The 26,233-nt window shown below is 40.9% G+C and overlaps 1 non-coding gene and 2 pseudogenes across 1 annotated transcript; all 3 read left to right on the forward strand.

The window, feature by feature from the left end:
* The first annotated feature begins 440 nt into the window (after positions 1–440).
* LOC116803020 lies at positions 441–616 on the forward strand (annotated as a pseudogene).
* Positions 617–1,000: 384 nt separating this feature from the next.
* LOC116803021 lies at positions 1,001–4,933 on the forward strand. The gene has a single exon (XR_004363314.1). It is a non-coding gene; the product is annotated as a large subunit ribosomal RNA (ribosomal RNA).
* A 10,977-nt stretch (positions 4,934–15,910) lies between these two features.
* LOC116803019 lies at positions 15,911–16,087 on the forward strand (annotated as a pseudogene).
* The last annotated feature ends 10,146 nt before the right edge of the window (positions 16,088–26,233 follow it).

The raw sequence follows: 26,233 nt of genomic DNA on the forward strand, positions 1-26,233 counted from the left end.
TAAAAACAATTCTCGAAAATGGAAATCGAAGAAACTAAACTAAATTCGAAAGTAGAAGTCGAATTAAAAAAAAATAATTTTGAATTGTGGTAATCAAAATAAGTTGTGTGTATATGGACCATAATATACACGCGTTGCGAATATGTATTGTTCATCTATGTTATGAGCATACGTTGGCTAATGCAACAACTAAAATATACAATGTTTGTACCTGTCATCCATCAGGTTAATGTTTTATATAAATTTTGCAGTATGTGTCACCCAAAATAGCAAACCATAACCAGATTATTATGATACATAATGCTTATTGAAACTAAGACATTTCGCAACATTTTTTTAGGTATAATAAATTTATTGAAGGAATTGATATATGCCAGTAAAATGGTGTATTTTTAATTTCTTTCAATAAAAACAATATTGACATTATAAATTGAATTATAAAACTTAAGCGGTGGATCACTCGGCTCATGGGTCGATGAAGAACGCAGCAACTGTGCGTCATCGTGTGAACTGCAGGACACATGAACATCGACATTTTGAACGCATATCGCAGTCCATGCTGTTATGTACTTTAATTAATTTATAGTGCTGCTTGGCTACATATGGTTGAGGGTTGTAAGACTAGCTAATTAAGTTGTTTATAAATTTTTTATAAGCATATGGTAATTATTGGATAATAATGATTTATTCATAATATTAAAAAAGAAATGAAAAACATTATCTCACATTTGAATGTGAAAACGAAGAGAAATATTTTTTTTCAATCAAATAATACTGAGAAATGTCTAGCATAAAAAATTGAAATATTTTTCATCTAGAATTGTCTCTTATTAATGATTCGGAAAAGAAAAATCTTGGTTTTGTTATTATTCTTCGTTGGTTCGTTAAATGGATAAAAATGACTTTGCTTACAAGAACTATTGGAACTATTTATAACGAATTTAATTGATGTTTTATCATTTATATATAAAGAATTTATGGCAAAATATAGTTATATATACAACCTCAACTCATATGGGACTACCCCTGAATTAAGCATATTAATTAGGGAGGAAAAGAAACTAACAAGGATTTTCTTAGTAGCGGCGAGCGAAAAGAAAACAGTTCAGCACTAAGTCACTTTGTCTATATGGCAAATGTGAGATGCAGTGTATGGAGCGTCAATATTCTAGTATGAAAATTAATGATTTAAGTCCTTCTTAAATGAGGCCATTTACCCATAGAGGGTGCCAGGCCCGTATAACGTTAATGATTGCTAGATGATGTTTCCAAAGAGTCGTGTTGCTTGATAGTGCAGCACTAAGTGGGTGGTAAACTCCATCTAAAACTAAATATAACCATGAGACCGATAGTAAACAAGTACCGTGAGGGAAAGTTAAAAGAACTCTGAATAGAGAGTTAAACAGTACGTGAAACTGCTTAGAGGTTAAGCCCGATGAACCTGAATATCCGTTATGGAAAATTCATCATTAAAATTGTAATATTTAAATAATATTATTAAGAATAATGTGCATTTTTTCCATATAAGGACATTGTAATCTATTAGCATATCCCAAATTTATCATAAAATATAACTTATAGTTTATTCCAATTAAATTGCTTGCATTTTAACACAGAATAAATGTTATTAATTTGATAAAGTGCTGATAGATTTATATTATTACAGAGCGTTAATTTTTCGGAATTATATAATGGCATAATTATCATTGATTTTTGTGTTTATTATATGCTCTTGTATGATTAACAATGCGAAAGATTCAGGATACCTTCGGGACCCGTCTTGAAACACGGACCAAGGAGTCTAACATATGTGCAAGTTATTGGGATGTAAACCTAATAGCGTAATTAACTTGACTAATAATGGGATTAGTTTTTTAGCTATTTATAGCTAATTAACACAATCCCGGGGCGTTCTATATAGTTATGTATAATGTATATTTATATTATTTATGCCTCTAACTGGAACGTACCTTGAGCATATATGCTGTGACCGAAAGATGGTGAACTATACTTGATCAGGTTGAAGTCAGGGGAAACCCTGATGGAAGACCGAAACAGTTCTGACGTGCAAATCGATTGTCAGAATTGAGTATAGGGCGAAAGACCAATCGAACCATCTAGTAGCTGGTTCCTTCCGAAGTTTCCCTCAGGATAGCTGGTGCATTTTAATATTATATAAAATAATCTTATCTGGTAAAGCGAATGATTAGAGGCCTTAGGGTCGAAACGATCTTAACCTATTCTCAAACTTTAAATGGTAAGAACCTTAACTTTCTTGATATGAAGTTCAAGGTTATGATATAATTGCCCAGTGGGCCACTTTTGGTAAGCAGAACTGGCGCTGTGGGATGAACCAAACGTAATGTTACGGTGCCCAAATTAACAACTCATGCAGATACCATGAAAGGCGTTGGTTGCTTAAAACAGCAGGACGGTGATCATGGAAGTCGAAATCCGCTAAGGAGTGTGTAACAACTCACCTGCCGAAGCAACTAGCCCTTAAAATGGATGGCGCTTAAGTTGTATACCTATACATTACCGCTAAAGTAATGATTTATATTACTTGTGATATAAATTTTGAAACTTTAGTGAGTAGGAAGGTACAAGGTATGCGTAGAAGTGTTTGGCGTAAGCCTGCATGGAGCTGCCATTGGTACAGATCTTGGTGGTAGTAGCAAATAATCGAATGAGACCTTGGAGGACTGAAGTGGAGAAGGGTTTCGTGTGAACAGTGGTTGATCACGAGTTAGTCGGTCCTAAGTTCAAGGCGAAAGCCGAAAATTTTCAAGTAAAACAAAAATGCCTAACTATATAAACAAAGCGAATATAATACACTTGAATAATTTTGAACGAAAGGGAATACGGTTCCAATTCCGTAACCTGTTGAGTATCCGTTTGTTATTAAATATGGGCCTCGTGCTCATCCTGGCAACAGGAACGACCATAAAGAAGCCGTCGAGAGATATCGGAAGAGTTTTCTTTTCTGTTTTATAGCCGTACTACCATGGAAGTCTTTCGCAGAGAGATATGGTAGATGGGCTAGAAGAGCATGACATATACTGTTGTGTCGATATTTTCTCCTCGGACCTTGAAAATTTATGGTGGGGACACGCAAACTTCTCAACAGGCCGTACCAATATCCGCAGCTGGTCTCCAAGGTGAAGAGTCTCTAGTCGATAGAATAATGTAGGTAAGGGAAGTCGGCAAATTAGATCCGTAACTTCGGGATAAGGATTGGCTCTGAAGATTGAGATAGTCGGGCTTGATTGGGAAACAATAACATGGTTTATGTGCTCGTTCTGGGTAAATAGAGTTTCTAGCATTTATGTTAGTTACTTGTTCCCCGGATAGTTTAGTTACGTAGCCAATTGTGGAACTTTCTTGCTAAAATTTTTAAGAATACTATTTGGGTTAAACCAATTAGTTCTTCAATTATAACGATTATCAATTAACAATCAATTCAGAACTGGCACGGACTTGGGGAATCCGACTGTCTAATTAAAACAAAGCATTGTGATGGCCCTAGCGGGTGTTGACACAATGTGATTTCTGCCAGTGCTCTGAATGTCAAAGTGAAGAAATTCAAGTAAGCGCGGGTCAACGGCGGGAGTAACTATGACTCCTTAAGGTAGCCAAATGCCTCGTCATCTAATTAGTGACGCGCATGAATGGATTAACGAGATTCCTACTGTCCCTATCTACTATCTAGCGAAACCACAGCCAAGGGAACGGGCTTGGAATAATTAGCGGGGAAAGAAGACCCTTTTGAGCTTGACTCTAATTGGCAGTGTAAGGAGACATAAGAGGTGTAGAATAAGTGGGAGATATTAGACCTCGTTTGGTATCGTCAATGAAATACCACTACTCTTATTGTTTCCTTACTTACTTGATTAAATGGAACGTGTATCATTTCCTAGCCATTATACGGATATATTTATTATATCTTATGGTATTGGGTTTTGATGCAAGCTTCTTGATCAAAGTATCACGAGTTTGTTATATAATCGCAAACAAATTCTTTAATAAAACGATGCATTTATGTATTTTTGATTTGAAAATTTGGTATAACTCCAATTACTCAGGTATGATCCAATTCAAGGACATTGCCAGGTAGGGAGTTTGACTGGGCGGTACATCTCTCAAATAATAACGGAGGTGTCCCAAGGCCAGCTCAGTGCGGACAGAAACCACACATAGAGCAAAAGGGCAAATGCTGACTGATCTCGGTGTTCAGTACACAAGGGACAGCAAAAGCTCGGCCTATCGATCCTTTTGGTTAAAGAGTTTTTAACAAGAGTGTCAGAAAAGTTACCATAGGGATAACTGGCTGTGGCGGCCAAGCGTTCATAGCGACGTCGCTTTTTGATCCTTCGATGTCGCTCTTCCTATCATTGTGAAGCAAAATTCACAAGCGTTGGATTTTCACCCATGCAAGGGAACGTGAGCTGGGTTTAGACCGTCGTGAGACAGGTTGTTTTACCCTACTAATGACAAAACGTTGTTGCGACAGCATTCCTGCGTAGTACGAGAGGAACCGCAGGTACGGACCAATGGACAATACTTGTTCGAGCGAACAGTGGTATGACGCTACGTCCGTTGGATTATGCCTGAACGCCTCTAAGGTCGTATCCGTGCTGGACTGCAATGATAAATAAGGGGCAATTTGCATTGTATGGCTTCTAAACCATTTAAAGTTTATAATTTATTTTATAAACGACAATGGATGTGATGCCAATGTAATTTGTAACATAGTAAATTAGGAGGATCTTCGATCACCTGATGCCGCGCTAGTTACATATAAAAGCATTATTTAATACAATGACAAAGCCTAGAATCAATTGTAAACGACTTTGTAACAGGCAAGGTGTTGTAAGTGGTTGAGCAGCTGCCATACTGCGATCCACTGAAGCTTATCCTTTGCTTGATGATTCGATAAATAAATGATTTTTCCTGTAGCCAAACACCTCGTCATCAATTTAGTGACGCATATGATATTGTCCTATCATATAATTAATATAAAGACTTTAATGGATTGTGTCAAGTTGCCAAACACCTCGTCATCAATTTAGTGACGCATATGATATTGTCCCTATCATATAATTAATATAAAGACTTTAATGAATTGTGTCAAGTTGCCAAACACCTCGTCATCAATTTAGTGACGCATATGATATTGTCCCTATCATATAATTAATATAAGACTTTAATGAATTGTGTCAAGTTGCCAAACACCTCGTCATCAATTTAGTGACGCATATGATATTGTCCTTATATATAATTTTGATATAAGACTTTAAAAGAATTGTATCAAGTGCAACACCTCGTCATCAATTTATTTTTTTTTTTTTTTTTTTTTTTTTTTAGCGTGCGTTTATTTATTTAAAATCTGTCCTAGTGGACAATAATTAAATGGTTTTGCGGGGAACATTAGCTTAAGGGATACTATTGTACATGTATTTGTGGCGGGTTTTATATGTGTTGTCTATTGTTGTGGAAGATCGAGAGGGTGTCTCCTATGAGACGTCTGCTTGTTTGGTATTGTCTAACAGGTTGGTGGGAGTGTTAGGGTGTTTTCGAGCCTTTTCAGGTATCTCTCGCTGAGCCTGGAGATTTCATCAGCGACTTGTGGGATTCCAAGTTCCCTATGTATGGCGACATTCTCGTGGTAGGGATGCGCATTACAGGCAATTCTCAAGCACCTATTCTGGAACCGCTGTATACGCAGGCGATTCGTGTGGCTTGCCGTGCCCATAGCTGTATCCCGTAGGTCCAGATGGGCTTGAGAATTGCCTTGTACACCAGGATTTGTGGTTCTGCCTTAGCTTGACCTCTCCCAATAAGCCAATGCATCTGCCTCAGACGCGCATCGGCCTGTATGCGTTTGCTGACGATGTGGGGACGCCAAGTGAGCCTGCGGTCCAGGGTAATCCTAGTACTTGGGTGCGGGTCGTTGGGAATGATGATCCGTTTAGCGTGACCGGTGGGCAGTCTCCTCTCCTTAGTGCAAATGTTGTTTGGGGTAGATTTTTCCGCGTTCACTACGATGTTCCACTGCTGAGCAGGATGTAGGCGTCCATTTGCCTTTGGATTGTTTCGGAGGCTCTCGTGGGTCGGATGAGGAGGCGAGGAAAGCCGTGTCATCTGCATAAGTCGCTATAGTTAGGTTCCTGGAGGGATTATGGAAGGTCTGCGGTGTAAAGGGTGTACAGTATGGTCCGAGCACACTGCCTTGCGGAAACTCCAGCTCTGATCATTCTGGGTAGGCTTATTGCACTTCCGCATCTGACTTGGAATGCTCTTCCCTCAGTGTAGGATTTGAGGAGGTAAAATGGGGGCTTGGGAGGTAGGATTTGAGTTATGGAGGAGTCCAGGATGCCAAACTCTGTCGAATGCCTGCTTCACGTCGAGCATTACAGCGCAGCAGTATTTCTTTTGCTCGAATGCCTCGAGGATCCGTCGACTAGCCGGTGGCATTGCTCTGGTGTTCCGTGGGAGCGCCTGAAGCCAAACTGGTGATCGGGGATCAAACCAGCCTCATCCAGTACTGGCATATACTCTGCGCAAAAATACTCTTTCGAGTATTTTGGAGAGGATTGCCAGCAAACTAATCGGACGATAGGAGGCGAGATTGGCTTCAGGCTTACCAGGCTTGAGGAGGACAATAACCTCTGCTCTTTTCCACTCTTCCGGGAAGTACCCTAGCCGGAAGCAGCTGTTGTAAATGCTGGCCAGCATTTGTGTGCAGCGGGATGGGAGCATTTTTAGGGCCGCCGCATCTATACGATCCAGGCCTGGAGATTTGTTGTTCTTCAGTAGAGCAATCTCCTGCGCAACTTCCTCAGGGTCGACTGGTTCCAACGGGGACCGGAGAGCTTGGGCTATTGAGAAACCGGGCTGTTTCAGCATGTTCTTCGGCAGTGCAGCAGTCGAACGGAGAGAAGGCGTTGTAAAGGTGTTCGGCGAAAGCTTCTGCTCTTTCAGCATCCGAAAGGCACCAGGATCCATCTGCTTTGCGCACTGCGGAAACCTTTTTGGCTGGTCGTTTAATGTGGCGGGTGACGTTCCACAGATTTTGGTCTGGGTCCCGGGAGAGAGTTCCTCGAGGAATCTGAGGAAGGAGTCCTGGCGTAGGCTGGAGATCTTGTCCTTCAACTCCTTTGTGGCGTGATTGAGCGCTGTTTTGTCTCTTGGATTGCGCGTCAAGAACCAAACTCTCCTGAGACGCCTCTTCTCAGTCACGAGTGCCGCAATTTCCGGGACCAGAGGTGGAGGTCCCTGCTAGGTGTTCTCGCAGTCTTTGGTGGCGGTGGGCTTGCGAATTCCGCAGCGTTTGCATCTGCCTGGTGAGATTCCGATAGTTCATCAATGTTCTGGGTGTGTTGAGGATGGGGTTCGGATTGACGGTGGAGAGCATCCAGGACGCGAACTTGGCGGCGTCGGTATATTTTCCAGTGAGCCTTCTGAGCGGGGTTTTCCTGAGGACTGGCGTGTTGATTAGCACGTTTATTGCACAGTGGTCTGACAGGAGATCAGCATTTGTTGTGCAGCTGATCTTCGCATGCCTATGCCTTTCGACACAGCAAAGTCCAGTAGGTCTGGAGTCTTGAGGGGATTCGTTGGCCAGTGAGTTGGGCTCGCAGTGGAGTGGCAGTCCAGTCGGTGGCGTTGCAGGTACCCAAACAGAGTTTTCCCTTTGGGGTTGTTGGCGCGCGATCCCCACCAAGAATGTTTGGCGTTATAATCTCCAGCTGCTATGAAGCGGGGCCCAAAATGCTCGAGAACTCACTGAGGTGAGATGCTGTTATGCGGTATCTGGGGGAAAGTAGACCGCTCCAATGTCTAAATCTCCTTGCGGGCTGACAATCCTGATGACAGGACATTGTGCCAGTCTTGCTGAAACGCGGGCAGCTCTAGGTATTGAATACCGCTCCTGATGAGGATGGCTGCTCCACCGCGTGCTCTGCCAGAAGGATGGTCTGCATGGATGAGGTCATATCCGCTGATATTAAGTGGGATCTGGGGAGAAGTGGGTTTCGGCTACGAGTAGGATATCGATCTGGTGGGTCTTCAGATGGTGCTCGACTATGGCCTTGCTGTTTGCAGGCCGTTCGCATTCCAGACGACTAGGTGGAGCTTTAGTTGCATGACTTGCTGTTGAGAATGGTGGCCACCAGCTGTGTCATCTGGGTGAACATGCGCTCCATCATCCTTTCCATCATTCCTTCCATGCGAGCGAACATCGCTTCTATCTGACCGGAGTGTGGGGTTTCTGTTTGGGTTTGGACTGGGGTTGTGGGATTCTGCGGTGCTGCGTGCACCCGTTGAGGGCGTCTCGGTAGCTCCTGCCAGAGGTGACGTTTGGTGATGCCACGGGCGGCGCCTTGTTAGCATTAGCGACGGGCCTTGTTTTCGGAGCAGCGAGTGCTTTGGCCCTTTTGTATGCAGGGCATCCCTTGAAAGACGCAGGATGGTCCGCCTGGCAGTGGAAGCAGCACGCTTTGTCGTCCTCCCTCTTCTCACATGCCCTCGATTGTGAGGGCCTCCAACTTTACACATCGGTATTCCAGGAAGCAGTAACGCTGTGTATGACGATCCTTGGCACCTGAAGCATTGAGGCACGTCGTTGAACTTCTGCGGCGGTTCAATGGTTATAACGACCTGCAGATCGCTTGACTTGGTAGAGTCTTTGTTTGTTGCTGGAAGGCTCCAGGTTGGCGAAGAATATTCCAGCGGTTTTTTAGTTCTTCTGCCAATGGGATTGTGCAGATTCTAACAGCGTGCCCTTGTCTGCGAAGGTCTTCAATGATTTCCTCACGATCGGTGGAGTGGTGGAGTCCTTTGATGACAACCTTGTATGCACGTTCATCTTTCGGCTGGAAAGTCGATGCCTCTTGTTTTGGGCACAAGTTGGAGACGCAGAGCTGTATAGGACTCTTTGTCCGGCATCATGACACGTACGTTGTTGCCATTCACGGTCTTGTAGGTAAAATTGTTCTTCGGCCTACAAGGTCGTGATCATCTTGACGAGTGCCGAGATGTTGGTCACTCGGGGATAAAAATCGGAGGTGGCTTGATGGTCTTCGGGTGGGCTTTGGTTTTCGGGGGTCTTGGGCTTGGAATCGTCTTTAGGTCCGGGTTCGTCATCAGAGCTCTCTTGGTCGTACTCGTCTTCTTCGGTCGAGAGTAAAGCGAAGGCGTTGTTGGCGAGCTTCTTGCGCAGAGCTGCGCTAGTGCTTGGCTTATCTTCCAGCTCCTCCTCCTGTGCTTTCTTGCCGGTTTTCGCTTTATCTCGCCCGGCTCTGTATGCGAGGTGCTTCCTCGCTGCTGGAGCTGCTCTTGCGTGTTCTCAGAGCCTTTTGCGTGGTGTTGTTCCAAGCTTGTGGGTGCGCGGGGGGCCTGCCAGTCCATCTTCTCCAAAGTTGATAAGGAGTGAGGAGGGGGGGGGGGGGGGAAGCTGGCACGTAAGCCGGTGAGCCAGGCAGCACGTGGCTGCTGCTTTGCAATTATACCGCTGCTTCGAGCACTGGGTTTTTTGCGCTGATAACACGCACATCGGGTGTGCGATGGTGTTAGTGCGAACTACCGTTAGGTACGTTGGCTGGCCAATCAAAACGCGCGACAAGATCACGCGACGCGAAGTGGCTGGGCACAAGTAACGGGACTTACAACTGTGAACAATTTGCTAACAATTTGCTAACAATTTGCTGTCGATCCGCAGGCACGTCTGCACTCGTCGAGTGTTCGATCGGACGATCAATTTAGTGAGATAATATTCATATAATTTGATATAATTTAAATGTATAATTGCAAAACTCGTCATCAATTTAGTGAGCTATGATATTGTCTATATATAATTAATATACAGACTTAATGAATTGTGTAAGTTGCAAACCCTGAGCATATGATATTGTCTATATATATTTTGATATTAGACTTTAAGAATGTTCAAGTTGCAACACCTGTCATCAATTAGTGACGCATATGATATTTAATATTAATATAAGATTTAATGGATGTGTCAAGTTGCAAAATGTATAATAGTGACGCATATGATATTGTTTATTATATAATTTTTGATATAAAGACTTTAAAGAATTGTATCAAGTTGCCAAACACCTCGTCATCAATTTAGTGACGCATATGATATTGTCCTATCATATAATTAATATACAGACTCTAATGAATTGTGTCAAGTTGCCAAACACCTCGTCATCAATTTAGTGAGCATATGATATTGTCCTATCATATAATTTTTGATATAAACTTAAAGAATTGTATCAAGTTGCCAAACACTCGTCATCAATTTAGTGACGCATATGATATTGTCCTTTCATATAATTAATATAAAGACTTTAATGGATTGTGTCAAGTTGCCAAACACCTCGTCATCACTACTATATTATGGTTGCGCCGACCTCTCATATTGTATTCTCTTATGTGTTCATAGGATTTTGACAATTATACGAGTAAATTAAATAATATACATATGAAAATGATTAATTATTATATGTATAAGGGAAAAATGATGAAATATTCCCATATTATCTTAGTATTATAGAGGAAGACCGTTGCCGACCTCTGATATTGTTCAAACTTATGTATTTATATGATTTTGGCAATTATATGAGTAAATTAAAAAATATACATATGAAATGGTTAATTATTATATGTATATGGGAAAAAATGCTAAGATATTCCCATATTCTCTTAGTATTATAGAGAAAAGCCATTTAAGTGAGAGGGTATAGTAGTGTAAACGACCGGAATTACGACAGAGGGTTCAAAAACTACTATAGGTAGGCAGTGGTTGCCGACTCTCATATTGTTCAAAACTTATGTATTCATATGATTTGGCATTGTATGAGTAATTAAATAATATACATATGAAAATGATTAATTATTATATGTTAAGGGAAAAAATGCTGAATATTCCACTTCTTTAGTATTATAGAGAAATCATTATAGTGAGAGGTATAGTAGTGTAACGACGGAATTAGACAGAGGTCAAAACTACTATGGTAGGAGTGGTTGCGACTCTCATATTGTTCAAACTTATGTATTCATATGATTTGGCAATTATATGAGTAAATTAAATAATAATATGAAATGATTATTATTATATGTATAAGGGAAAAATGCTGAAATATTCCAATCTCTTAGTATTATAGAGAAATCATTATAGTGAGGGTATAGTAGTGTAAACGACCGGATTACGACAGAGGGTTCAAAAACTACTATAGGTAGCAGTGGTTGCGATCTATATTGTTCAAAATTATTATTATATGTTTGGCAATTTATGATTAATTAAATAATATAATATGAAAATGGTTAATTATTATATGTATATGGAAAAATGCAGATATTCCATATTCTCTTAGTATTATAGAGAAAGCATTTAAGTGAGAGGTATAGTAGTGTAAACGGATTACGACGAGGGTTCAAAACACTATAGGTAGGCAGTGGTTGCGACTCTCATATTGTTCAAAACTTATGTATTCATATGATTTTGGCATGTATGATAAATAAATAATATACATACGAAAATGATTAATTATTATATGTATAGGGAAAAATGCAGAATATTCATTCTCTTAGTATTATAGAGAAAAGCATTAAGTGAGAGGGTATAGTAGTGTAAACACGAATTACAGAGGTTAAACTACTATAGGTAGCAGTGGTTGCACTCTCATATTGTTCAATTATGTATTCATATGATTTGGCAATTATATTAATTAAATAATATATATGAAATGTTAATATTATATGTAAGGAAAAAATGCTGAATATTCAATTTTTAGTATTATGAGAAACATTAATAGGGGTAGAGTGTAGACGATACGACAGAGGTTCACAACTATAGGTGCGTGTTGCCGACCCTCATTATTAAACTATATATATGATTTGGAATTATATGATAAAATAAAAATATAAATGAAATTAATTATTATATGTATAGGGAAAAAGCGAAATATATTCTTAGTATATAGAGAAAACATTAAGTGAGAGGTATAGTAGTGTAAACGACCGGAATTACGACAGAGGGTTCAAAACTACTATAGGTAGGCAGTGGTTGCCGACCTCTCATATTGTTCAAAAATTATGTATTCATATGATTTGGCATTTATGAAATTAAATATACATAAAATGAATTATTATATGTATAGGAAAAATGTGAAATCCAATCTTTGATTAAGAGATTTAGTAGTAATAGTTAACCATAATTAAACATATAACATTAATATTTATTATATGATATATAAAAAAAAAAAATAATAATATTATTATATGAATAATGAAAAAAAATGAAATGTTCTATAATCTCTATATATAAGAGAATAGACGTATGTTGGGTGGCAAACGGAATTGAAAATACCCGCTTTGAGGACAGCGGGTTCAAAACTACTATAGGTAGGCAGTGGTTGCGACTCCCGCATTATTCGAAATATTTATTTCGGATTATGTTTATATTGGTTAATAAAATAAAGTATATTATTATCCGTACAATTTGTTTCTCAGTTCTATAGAACACGGACTTGGCCTCCGCGGATAATAGGAATATACGCTTTTTAGATAATATCGTTGAAACAAAAGTCAAGTTTCTATTATATATAGAATACAAATCGTTTCCATATATTATCGTTAATTTTTGGAGCAGGCAAATATTAATTTATTACCTGCCGTATAGTTGGATTATTATATCGTTACGGTATATAATAAATATGGATTCTTATAAAGAAATATAAAATTATATATTAAATGTGGAAATATTATCATATGCGCTTGGTTTATGTTATATATTACCAGAGAATATATGAAAAAGATAAATTTAAATTATCTTCAAAATGCAAATGATTTAACTTAAATTTATATTGGTTAAAAAAAAATTGTACATGTGTGGATAATAATTATGTATGTTGGAAATAAATGATATTTATAATGAAATATGTATATATAAAAGATAAATTATAGAAACATATATATTACAATAATTATATGAAATTCTTGTTATATTGGTAAAAAAGTATAAATTAAATGAAAATATGGATTACGAATGCTATATAAAAATGGCCGTAATCGAATAGATTTTTACTTATATTATATATTTAAAATTTTACCCAAGGCGAAATATTGATTTTATTCAATATAATAAAATCATGGAATTATATAAAGTGAAAAATCTATATATCTATTATATTGCTTATTTCGATTCAAAAAATATGAATGGAATATGAAGGAAAAACATTATTCTGTTGATCCTGCCAGTAGTTATATGCTTGTCTCAAAGATTAAGCCATGCATGTCTAAGTACCACGAATTAAAAGTGAAACCGCAAAAGCTCATTATATCAGTTATGGTTCCTTAGATCGTTAACAGTTACTTGGATAACTGTGGTAATTCTAGAGCTAATACATGCAATTAAAACATGAACCTTATGGGACATGTGCTTTTATTAGGCTAAAACCAAGCGATCGCAAGATCGTTATATTGGTTGAACTCTAGATAACATGCAGATCGTATGGTCTTGTACCGACGACAGATCTTTCAAATGTCTGCCCTATCAACTTTTGATGGTAGTATCTAGGACTACCATGGTTGCAACGGGTAACGGGGAATCAGGGTTCGATCCGGAGAGGGAGCCTGAGAAACGGCTACCACATCTAAGGAAGGCAGCAGGCGCGTAAATTACCCACTCCCAGCTCGGGGAGGTAGTGACGAAAAATAACAATACAGGACTCATATCCGAGGCCCTGTAATTGAATGAGTACACTTTAAATCCTTTAACAAGGACAATTGGAGGGGCAAGTCTGGTGCCAGCAGCCCGGTAATTCCAGCTCCAATAGCGTATATTAAAGTTGTTGCGGTTAAAACGTTCGTAGTTGAACTTGTGCTTCATACGGTAGTACAACTTACAATTGTGGTTAGTACTATACCTTTATGTATGTAAGCGTATTACCGGTGGAGTTCTTATATGTGATTAAATACTTGTATTTTTCATATGTTCCTCCTATTTAAAAACCTGCACTAGTGCTCTTAAACGAGTGTTATTGTGGGCCGGTACTATTACTTTGAACAAATTAGAGTGCTTAAAGCAGGCTTCAAATGCACTGAATATTCTGTGCATGGGATAATGAAATAAGACCTCTGTTCTGCTTTCATTGGTTTTCAGATCAAGAGGTAATGATTAATAGAAGCAGTTTGGGGGCATTAGTATTACGACGCGAGAGGGTGAAATTCTTGGACCGTCGTAAGACTAACTTAAGCGAAAGCATTTGCCAAAGATGTTTTCATTAATCAAGAACGAAAGTTAGAGGTTTCGAAGGCGATCAGATACCGCCCTAGTTCTAACCATAAACGATGCCAGCTAGCAATTGGGTGTAGCTACTTTTATGGCTCTCTCAGTCGCTTCCCGGGAAACCAAAGCTTTTGGGCTCCGGGGGAAGTATGGTTGCAAAGCTGAAACTTAAAGGAATTGACGGAAGGGCACCACCAGGAGTGGAGCCTGCGGCTAATTTGAACTCAACACGGAAAACTTACCAGGTCCGAACATAAGTGTGTAAGACAGATTGATAGCTCTTTCTCGAATCTATGGGTGGTGGTGCATGGCCGTTCTTAGTTCGTGGAGTGATTTGTCTGGTTAATTCCGGATAACGAACGAGACTCAAAATATATTAAATAGATATCTTCAGGATTATGGTGCTGAAGCTTATGTAGCCTTCATTCATGGTGGCAGTAAAATGTTTATTGTGTTTGAATGTGTTTATGTTAAGTGGAAGCCGTACCTGTTGGTTTGTCCCATTATAAGGACACTAGCTTCTTAAATGGACAAATTGCGGTCTAGCAATAATGAGATTGAGCAATAACAGGTCTGTGATGCCTTAGATGTCCTGGGCTGCACGGCGCGCTACAATGAAAGTATCAACGTGTATTTCTAGACCGAGAGGTCCGGGTAAACCGCTGGAAACCACTTTCATGCTTGGGATTGTGAACTGAAACTGTTCACATGAACTTGGAATTCCCAGTAAGTGTGAGTCATTAACTCGCATTGATTACGTCCCTGCCCTTTGTACACACCGCCCGTCGCTACTACCGATTGAATTATTTAGTGAGGTCTCCGGACGTGATCACTGTGACGCCTTGCGTGTTACGGTTTTTCGCAAAAGTTGACCGAACTTGATTATTTAGAGGAAGTAAAAGTCGTAACAAGGTTTCCGTAGGTGAACCTGCGGAAGGATCATTATTGTATAATATCCTTATCGTTAATAAATATTTGTTATAATACAAATAAATACAATTTACCAAAATAAAAATATTACAAATGATTCCACGGAATCAAAGTTAAAGTCAAAATAAAATGAAGATGGCTTTATTTATATGTGGGGCTTGGCAACCTCATAAAAAGACTTTAACATTATTAATGTTGCTGTGCGTATTTGTGGCAGTACTTACTACAACAACGGCGTTTCCTATAAAAACAAATTCTCGAAAATGGAAATCGAAGAAACTAAACTAAATTCGAAGTAGAAGTCGAATTAAAATAAAAATAATTTTGAATGTGTGGTAATCAAAATAAGTGTGTGTGTATATGGACATAATATACCGCGTTGCGAATATGTATTGTTCATCTATGTTATGAGCATACGTTGGCTAATGCAACAACCTAAAATATACAATGTTTGTACTGTCATCCATCAGGTTAATGTTTTATATAAATTTTGAGTATGTGTCACCCAAATAGCAAACCATAACCAGATTATTATGATACATAATGCTTATATGAAACTAAGACATTTCGCAACATTTATTTAGGTATAAAAATAAATTTATTGAAGGAATTGATATATGCAGTAAAATGGTGTATTTTTAATTTCTTTCAATAAAAACATATTGACATTATATAAAATTGAATTAAAAACCTAAGCGGTGGATCACTCGGCTCATGGTCGATGAAGAACGCAGCAAACTGTGCGTCATCGTGTGAACTGCAGGACACATGAACATCGACATTTTGAACGCATATCGCAGTCCATGCTGTTATGTACTTTAATTAATTTATAGTGCTGCTTGGACTACATATGGTTGAGGGTTGTAAGACTATGCTAATTAAGTTGTTTATAAATTTTTTATAAGCATATGGTATATTATTGGATTAAATAATGATTTATTCATAATATTAAAAAAGAAATGAAAAACATTATCTCACATTTGAATGTGAAAAACGAAGAGAAATATTTTCTTTTTCAATCAAATAATACTGAGAAATGTCTAGCATAAAAATTGAAATATTTTTCATCTAGAATTGTTCTTATTAATGATTCGGAAAAAGAAAATCTTGGTTTGTTATTATTCTTCGTTGGTTCGTTAAATGGATAAAAATGACTTTGCTTACAAGAACTATTGGAACTATTTATAACGAATTTAATTGATTGTTTTATCATTTATATATAAAGAATTTATGGCAAAATATAGTTATATATACACCTCAACTCATATGGGACTACCCCTGAATTTAAGCTATTAATTAGGGGAGGAAAAGAAACTACAAGGATTTTCTTTAGTAGCGGCGAGGAAAAGAAAACAGTTCAGCACTAAGTCACTTGTCTATATGGCAAATGTGAGATGCAGTGTATGGAGCGTCAATATTCTAGTATGAGAAATTAATGATTTAAGTCCTTCTTAAATGAGGCCATTTACCCATAGAGGGTGCCAGGCCCGTATAACGTTAATGATTGCTAGATGATGTTTCCAAAGAGTCGTGTTGCTTGATAGTGCAGCACTAAGTGGGTGGTAAACTCCATCTAAAACTAAATATAACCATGAGACCGATAGTAAACAAGTACCGTGAGGGAAAGTTGAAAAGAACTCTGAATAGAGAGTTAAACAGTACGTGAACTGCTTAGAGGTTAAGCCCGATGAACCTGAATATCCGTTATGGAAAATTCATCATTAAAATTGTAATATTTAAATAATATTATTAAGAATAATGTGCATTTTTTCCATATAAGGACATTGTAATCTATAGCATATCCCAAATTTATCATAAAATATAACTTATAGTTTATTCCAATTAAATTGCTTGCATTTTAACACAGAATAAATGTTATTAATTTGATAAAGTGCTGATAGATTTATATTATTACAGAGCGTTAATTTTCGGAATTATATAATGGCATAATATCATTGATTTTTGTGTTTATTATATGCTCTTGTATGATTAACAATGCGAAAGATTCAGGATACCTTCGGGACCCGTCTTGAAACACGGACCAAGGAGTCTAACATATGTGCAAGTTATTGGGATGTAAACCTAATAGCGTAATTAACTTGACTAATAATGGGATTAGTTTTTTAGCTATTTATAGCTAATTACACAATCCCGGGGCGTTCTATATAGTTATGTATAATGTATATTTATATTATTTATGCTCTAACTGGAACGTACCTTGAGCATATATGCTGTGACCCGAAAGATGGTGAACTATACTTGATCAGGTTGAAGTCAGGGGAAACCCTGATGGAAGACCGAAACAGTTCTGACGTGCAAATCGATTGTCAGAATTGAGTATAGGGCGAAAGACCAATCGAACCATCTAGTAGCTGGTTCCTTCCGAAGTTTCCCTCAGGATAGCTGGTGCATTTTAAATTATATAAAATAATCTTATCTGGTAAAGCGAATGATTAGAGGCCTTAGGGTCGAAACGATCTTAACCTATTCTCAAACTTTAAATGGGTAAGAACCTTAACTTTCTTGATATGAGTTCAAGGTTATGATATAATGTGCCCAGTGGGCACTTTGGTAAGCAGAACTGGCGCTGTGGGATGAACCAAACGTAATGTTACGGTGCCCAAATTAACAACTCATGCAGATACCATGAAAGCGTTGGTTGCTTAAAACAGCAGACGGTGATCATGGAAGTCGAATCCGCTAAGGAGTGTGTAACAACTCACTGCCGAAGCAAACTAGCCCTTAAAATGGATGGCGCTTAAGTTGTATACCTATACATTACCGCAAAGTAGATGATTTATATTACTTGTGATATAAATTTTGAAACTTTAGTGAGTAGGAAGGTACAATGGTATGCGTAGAAGTGTTTGGCGTAAGCCTGCATGGAGCTGCCATTGGTACAGATCTTGGTGGTAGTAGCAATAATCGAATGAGACCTTGGAGGACTGAAAGTGGAGAAGGGTTTCGTGTGAACAGTGGTTGATCACGAGTTAGTCGGTCCTAAGTTCAAGGCGAAAGCCGAAAATTTTCAAGTAAAACAAAAATGCCTAACTATATAAACAAAGCGAATATAATACACTTGAATAATTTTGAACGAAAGGGAATACGGTTCCAATTCCGTAACCTGTTGAGTATCCGTTTGTTATTAAATATGGGCCTCGTGCTCATCCTGGCAACAGGAACGACCATAAAGAAGCCGTCGAGAGATATCGGAAGAGTTTTCTTTTCTGTTTTATAGCCGTACTACCATGGAAGTCTTTCGCAGAGAGATATGGTAGATGGGCTAGAAGAGCATGACATATACTGTTGTGTCGATATTTTCTCCTCGGACCTTGAAAATTTATGGTGGGGACACGCAAACTTCTCAACAGGCCGTACCAATATCCGCAGCTGGTCTCCAAGGTGAAGAGTCTCTAGTCGATAGAATAATGTAGGTAAGGGAAGTCGGCAAATTAGATCCGTAACTTCGGGATAAGGATTGGCTCTGAAGATTGAGATAGTCGGGCTTGATTGGGAAACAATAACATGGTTTATGTGCTCGTTCTGGGTAAATAGAGTTTCTAGCATTTATGTTAGTTACTTGTTCCCGGATAGTTTAGTTACGTAGCCAATTGTGGAACTTTCTTGCTAAAATTTTTAAGAATACTATTTGGGTTAAACCAATTAGTTCTTATCAATTATAACGATTATCAATTAACAATCAATTCAGAACTGGCACGGACTTGGGGAATCCGACTGTCTAATTAAAACAAAGCATTGTGATGGCCCTAGCGGGTGTTGACACAATGTGATTTCTGCCCAGTGCTCTGAATGTCAAAGTGAAGAAATTCAAGTAAGCGCGGGTCAACGGCGGGAGTAACTATGACTCTCTTAAGGGGATCAGGGGTAATTGCGAGCAGAGGGGGAGTATTTTTCTGTAATTCGTAAGTCATATCATATGGTGTGCGGAAGGGGAATTTTACTCTGTAACTCACAAGTCTCTCCTTTACTCAAGTCGACTCAAAACCTCCTCGTGGTGGTCCCGCTAATGAATTGAGCATTTTGAACGAGAAATTCCTACAAATGATCGACCTCGGATCTAGGACTATCTAGGACCCTGAACCAACAGCCTACATGGGACCACGGTGCGTTGGAATAATTAGCGAGGGAAACGAAGGACCCATTTTAGCAGCAGCGTCGAAGCCATCAAAAAGCTAAGACAAAGGGGCGATTATAAGGAGAAAATAGAGCAGATAAGAAGGCAATCAGCTCTCGTCCGGAAGTTGCAAATCTAACCATAAGGCGCCGCCCTAGTAGAAGTGAGCAAAACCACCAAGTAACACATCAGAAACAACTCCAATCACACCCTTCGAACAGTCGAACAGGGAAATTTTGCGGACACTGCGTGGGTATAGCCCCGTAGAATGCCATTCCAAATGGAGAGCCCAAGAGCTACAAACGATCATTGACAGGGCAGAGCTCGAGGGAAAGGAAACCACTCTCCAATGCTTATCGCTATATCTCCTAGGAATTTTTCCGGCACAGGGTGTACGTCACACTCTGACGAGACCTCCTCGGAGGCCTCGAAATAGGAGAGAAAGCAGAAGGCAGCAGTATGCTGTCGTCCAGCGTAACTGGGATAAGCATAAAGGAAGATGCATCAAGTCCTTGCTAAATGGAACTGATGAGTCGGTAATGCCAAGCCAAGAAGTAATGGTTCCTTACTGGAGAGAAGTAATGACTCAGCCTAGCCCAAGCTCTTGCAGTAGAGAAGTGATACAAATGGATCACTCGCTTGAGAGGGTTTGGTCTGCTATTACAGAGCACGACCTTCGGGCATCAAGAATCTCATTATCTTCATCTCCGGGGCCTGACGGGATAACTCCAAAAACAGCCAGGGAGGTGCCGTCAGGTATTATGTTCGAATAATGAACCTAATTCTATGGTGCGGCAATCTACCCACTCTATCCGACTGGCCAGAACCGTCTTCATCCCGAAGACGGTGACGGCGAAGCGACCGCAAGACTTTCGTCCAATATCGGTGCCTTCAGTCCTGGTAAGACAGCTAAATGCAATATTGGCAACCCGGTTGAACTCATCAATCAATTGGGACCCGCGCCAGCGGGGCTTCTTACCTACCGACGGATGTGCCGATAACGCGACGATAGTTGACTTAGTCTTGAGGCATAGCCATAAGCACTTTAGATCTTGCTACATTGCAAATTTAGATGTAAGCAAGGCATTCGATTCTTTATCGCATGCATCTATATATGACACCTTACGTGCTTATGGTGCGCCAAAGGGCTTCGTTGACTACGTACAGAATACGTACGAGGGTGGCGGTACCAGTCTCAATGGGGACGGTTGGAGTTCAGAGGAATTCGTCCTGCTAGAGGAGTGAAGCAGGGTGACCCTTTGTCTCCTATTCTATTTAACTTGGTAATGGACAGGTTACTTAGAAACCTACCCAGCGAAATTGGTGCCAGAGTCGGAAATGCCATTACTAACGCGGCCGCGTTTGCAGATGATTTGGTACTATTTGCTGAAACTCGAATGGGACTTCAAGTATTGTTGGACAGAACGTTGGATTTTCTATCTCTCGTCGGCCTCAAACTTAATGCCGACAAATGTTTTACCGTTGGCATTAAGGGCCAGCCGAAACAGAAGTGTACCGTGCTAGAGGCACAGAGCTTTTACGTAGGCTCAAGGGAGATTCCATCATTGAAGCGAACGGACGAGTGGAAGTACTTAGGCATCAACTTCACTGCAACCGGGAGGGTTCGATGCAATCCGGCCGAGGACATTGGTCCGAAGCTACAAAGATTGACAAAGGCCCCCTCAAACCACAACAGAGGATGTTCGCCCTTAGGACTGTCCTTATCCACAGCTCTATCACAAGTTAGCCCTTGGGAGTGTGGCGATAGGCTCCTACGAAAACTGACAAACTAATACGATACTATGTGCGAAGATGGCTAAATCTTCCGCTGGATATACCGATAGCATTCATTCACGCACCCCAAAAAGTGGAGGTCTCGGAATTCCATCACTTAGATGGGTAGCTCCAATGTTAAGGCTAAGACGTTTGAGTAATATTAAATGGCCTCACCTCACGCAAAACGAGGTAGCCAGCTCTTTCCTCGAAGCAGAAAAACGGGCCCGAGATAGATTATTAGCAGAACAAAATGAATTGTTATCGCGTCCGGCAATAGAAAAATATTGGGCGAACAAATTGTACCTCTCAGTTGATGGTAGCGGACTCCGTGAAGCAGGCCATTGGGGCCCGCAACACGGGTGGGTTAATCAACCCACGCGTTTACTAACAGGAAAGGAATATATAGACGGTATTCGTCTGCGGATAAATGCCCTACCCACGAAGTCTCGTACTACAAGGGGAAGGCACGAATTGGAACGACAGTGTCGTGCAGGATGTGACGCTCCGAAACAACAAACCATATTATGCAAAAATGTTACCGATCGCATGGGAGGCGCATAGCTAGACACAACTGCGTAGTAAATCGAATCAAGCGGGGACTTGAGGAGAGAGGCTGCGTAGTCATTGTTGAACCAAGTCTGCAGTGCGAATCCGGTCTTAATAAACCAGACCTGGTGGCACTACGACAAAATCACATTGATGTGATCGACATACAAATTGTGACAGACGGACACTCTATGGATGATGCACACCAGCGCAAAATCAATAGATACGACAGACCGGACATACGAACTGAGTTGCGTCGCAGATTCGAAGCCGCAGGTGACATTGAATTCCATTCTGCCACCCTGAACTGGAGGGGGATCTGGAGTGGTCAATCCGTTAAAAGATTGATAGCGAAGGGTCTCCTCAGCAAATATGATAGTCATATCATTAGCGTCCAGGTTATGAGAGGCAGTCTCGGTTGTTTTAAACAGTTCATGTACCTGAGCGGGTTTTCCCGAGATTGGACTTAGCTAAAACGTTTGGTTCAAAACATTTGCTTGCTGTCTTGGCATAACATCAATAAAGGCAGCAAATAATGGTAATATATAAATTGGCTATGAGGATGGTTTTAGTACGTTTACCCATACTGAATGACAGAAACTGATTTGTTAGCGATCAATTAGCCATTCGTCTGTCGTGAATGTTACGAGAGTGAAACCGCCAAGGTACGGGAACCAATGGCACAATACTTGGTTCGCAGCGTAACAGGTGGCCATTATAGGACTGGGGCTACGTCCGTTGCGATTATGATCCTGAACGGACAGCTCTAAGGTCAAGTCAGTCCAGTAGGCTGTGACTTGCAATCGATATCAAAGAGGGGCAATTTGCATTAGTATGGTCTTCCTAAACCACCAATTTTGTTCAAAAGTTTATAGATTATATCTAATCGTATAAACGCACAAATGGACAATGTGATGCCAATGTAATTTGTAACAATAGTAAATTAGGAGGATCTTCGATACCTGATGCCGCGCTAGTTACATATAAAAGCATTATTTAATACAATGACAAAGCCTAGAATCAATTGTAAACGACTTTTGTAACAGGCAAGGTGTTGTAAGTGGTTGAGCAGCTGCCATACTGCGATCCACTGAAGCTTATCCTTTGCTTGATGATTCGATAAATAAATGATTTTTTCCTGTAGCCAAACACCTCGTCATCAATTTAGTGACGCATATGATATTGTCCCTATCATATAATTAATATAAAGACTTTAATGGATTGTGTCAAGTTGCCAAACACCTCGTCATCAATTTAGTGACGCATATGATATTGTCCCTATCATATAATTAATATAAAGACTTTAATGAATTGTGTCAAGTTGCCAAACACTCGTATCATTTAGTGACGCATATGATATTGTCCCTATCATATAATTTTTGATATAAGACTTTAAAGAATTGTATCAAGTTGCCAAACACCTCGTCATCAATTTAGTGACGCATATGATATTGTCCCTATCATATAATTAATATACAGACTTTAATGAATTGTGTCAAGTTGCCAAACACCTCGTCATCAATTTAGTGACGCATATGATATTGTCCTTATCATATAATTTTGATATAAAGACTTTAAAGAATTGAATCAAGTTGCCAAACACCTCGTCATCATTTAGTGACGCATATGATATTGTCCCTATCATATAATTAATATAAGACTTTAATGGATTGTTCAAGTTGCAACACTCGTCATCAATTTAGTTTTTTTTTTTTTTTTTTTTTTTTTAGCGTGCGTTTATTTATTTAAAATCTGTCCTAGTGGACAATAATTAAATGGTTTGCGGGGAACATTAGCTTAAGGGATACTATTGTACATGTATTTGTGGCGGGGTTTTTATGTGTTGTCTATTGTTGTGGAAGATCGAGAGGGGGTCTCCTCATGAGACGTCTGCTTGTTTGGCTATTGTCTAACAGGTTGGTGGCGAGGTGGTTAGGGTGGTTTTCGAGCCTTTTCAGGTATCTCTCGCTGAGCCTGGAGATTTCATCAGCGACTTGTGGGATTCCAAGTTCCCTATGTATGGCGACATTCTCGTGGTAGGGATGCGCATTACAGGCAATTCTCAAGCACCTATTCTGGAACCGCTGTATACGCAGGCGATTCGTGTGGCTTGCCGTGCCCCATAGCTGTATCCCGTAGGTCCAGATGGGCTTGAGAATTGCCTTGTACACCAGGATTTTGTGGTTCTGCCTTAGCTTGGACCCTCTCCCAATAAGCCAATGCATCTGCCTCAGACGCGCATCGGCCTGTATGCGTTTGCTGACGATGTGGGGACGCCAAGTGAGCCTGCGGTCCAGGGTAAGTCCTAGGTACTTGGGTGCGGGTGCGTTGGGAATGATGACTCCGTTTAGCGTGACCGGTGGGCAGTCTCCTCTCTTAGTGCAAATGTTGTTTGGGTAGATTTTTCCGCGTTCACTACGATGTTCCACCTGCTGAGCCAGGGATGTAGCGCGTCCATTTGCCTTTGGATTGTTTCGGAGGCTTCTCGTGGGTCGGATGAGGAGGCGAGGAAAGCCGTGTCATCTGCATAAGTCGCTATAGTTAGGTTCCTGGAGGGGATTATGGGAAGGTCTGCGGTGTAAAGGGTGTACAGTATTGGTCCGAGCACACTGCTTGCGGAACTCCAGCTCTGATCAGTCTGGGTAGGCTTATTGCACTTCCGATCTGACTTGGAATGCTCTTCCCTCAGTGTAGGATTTGAGGAGGGTAAAATGGGGGCTTGGGAGGTAGGATTTGAGTTTATGGAGGAGTCCAGGATGCCAACTCTGTCGAATGCCTGCTTCACGTCGAGCATTACAGCGCAGCAGTATTTCTTTTCTCGAATGCTCGAGGATCCGTTCGACTAGCCGGTGGCATTGCTCTGGTGTTCCGTGGGAGCGCCTGAAGCCAAACTGGTGATCGGGGATCAAACCAGCCTCATCCAGTACTGGCAATACTCTGCGAAAAATACTCTTTCGAGTATTTTGGAGAGGATTGCCAGCAAACTAATCGGACGATAGGAGGCGAGATTGGCTTCAGGCTTACCAGGCTTGAGGAGGACAATAACCTCTGCTCTTTTCCACTCTCCGGGAAGTACCCTAGCCGGAAGCAGCTGTTGTAAATGCTGGCCAGCATTTGTGTGCAGCGGGATGGGAGCATTTTTAGGCCGCCGCATCTATACGATCCAGGCCTGGAGATTTGTTGTTCTTCAGTAGAGCAATCTCCTGCGCAACTTCCTCAGGGTCGACTGGTTCAACGGGGGACCGGGAGAGCTTGGGCTATTGAGAAACCGGGCTGTTTCAGCATGTTCTTCGGCAGTGCAGCAGTCGAACGGAGAGAAGGCGTTGTAAAGGTGTTCGGCGAAAGCTTCTGCTCTTTCAGCATCCGAAAGGCACCAGGATCCATCTGCTTTGCGCACTGCGGAAACCTTTTTGGCTGGTCGTTTAATGTGGCGGGTGACGTTCCACAGATTGTGGTCTGGGTCCCCGGGAGAGAGTTCCTCGAGGAATCTGAGGAAGGAGTCCTGGCGTAGGCTGGAGATCTTGTCCTTCAACTCCTTTGTGGCGTGATTGAGCGCTGTTTTGTCTCTTGGATTGCGCGTCAAGAACAAACTCTCCTGAGACGCCTCTTCTCAGTCAGAGTGCCGCAATTTCCGGGGACCAGAGGTGGAGGTCCTGCTAGGTGTTCTCGCAGTCTTTGGTGGCGGTGGGCTTGCGAATTCCGCAGCGTTTTGCATCTGCCTGGTGAGATTCCGATAGCTTCATCAATGTTCCTGGGTGTGTTGAGGATGGGGTTCGGATTGACGGTGGAGAGCATCCAGGACGCGAACTTGGCGGCGTCGGTATATTTTCCAGTGAGCCTTCTGAGCGGGGTTTTCCTGAGGACTGGCGTGTTGATTAGCACGTTTATTGCACAGTGGTCTGACAGGAGATCAGCATTTGTTGTGCAGCTGATCTTCGCATGCCCTATGCCTTTCGACACAGCAAAGTCCAGTAGGTCTGGAGTCTTGAGGGGATTCGTTGGCCAGTGAGTGGGCTCGCCAGTGGAGTGGCAGTCCAGTCGGTGGCGTTGCAGGTACCCAAACAGAGTTTTCCCTTTGGGTTGTTGGCGGCGCGATCCCCACCAAGAATGTTTGGCGTTATAATCTCCAGCTGCTATGAAGCGGGCCCAAAATGCTCGAGAACTCACTGAGGTGAGATGCTGTTATGCGGTATCTGGGGGGAAAGTAGACCGCTCCAATGTCTAAATCTCCTTGCGGGCTGACAATCCTGATGACAGGACATTGTGCCAGTCTTGCTGAAACGCGGGCAGCTCTAGGTATTGAATACCGCTCCTGATGAGGATGGCTGCTCCACCGCGTGCTCTGCAGAAGGATGGTCTGCATGGATGAGGTCATATCCGCTGATATTAAAGTGGGATCTGGGGGAGAAGTGGGTTTCGGCTACGAGTAGGATATCGATCTGGTGGGTCTTCAGATGGTGCTCGACTATGGCCTTGCTGTTCTGCAGCCGTTCGCATTCCAGACGACTAGGTGGAGCTTTAGTTGCATGACTTGCTGTTGAGAATGGTGGCCA

Source organism: Drosophila sechellia, unplaced genomic scaffold (genome assembly GCF_004382195.2).
Source record: "Drosophila sechellia strain sech25 unplaced genomic scaffold, ASM438219v1 U_271, whole genome shotgun sequence".
In the NCBI taxonomy this organism is placed as follows: domain Eukaryota; kingdom Metazoa; phylum Arthropoda; class Insecta; order Diptera; family Drosophilidae; genus Drosophila; species Drosophila sechellia.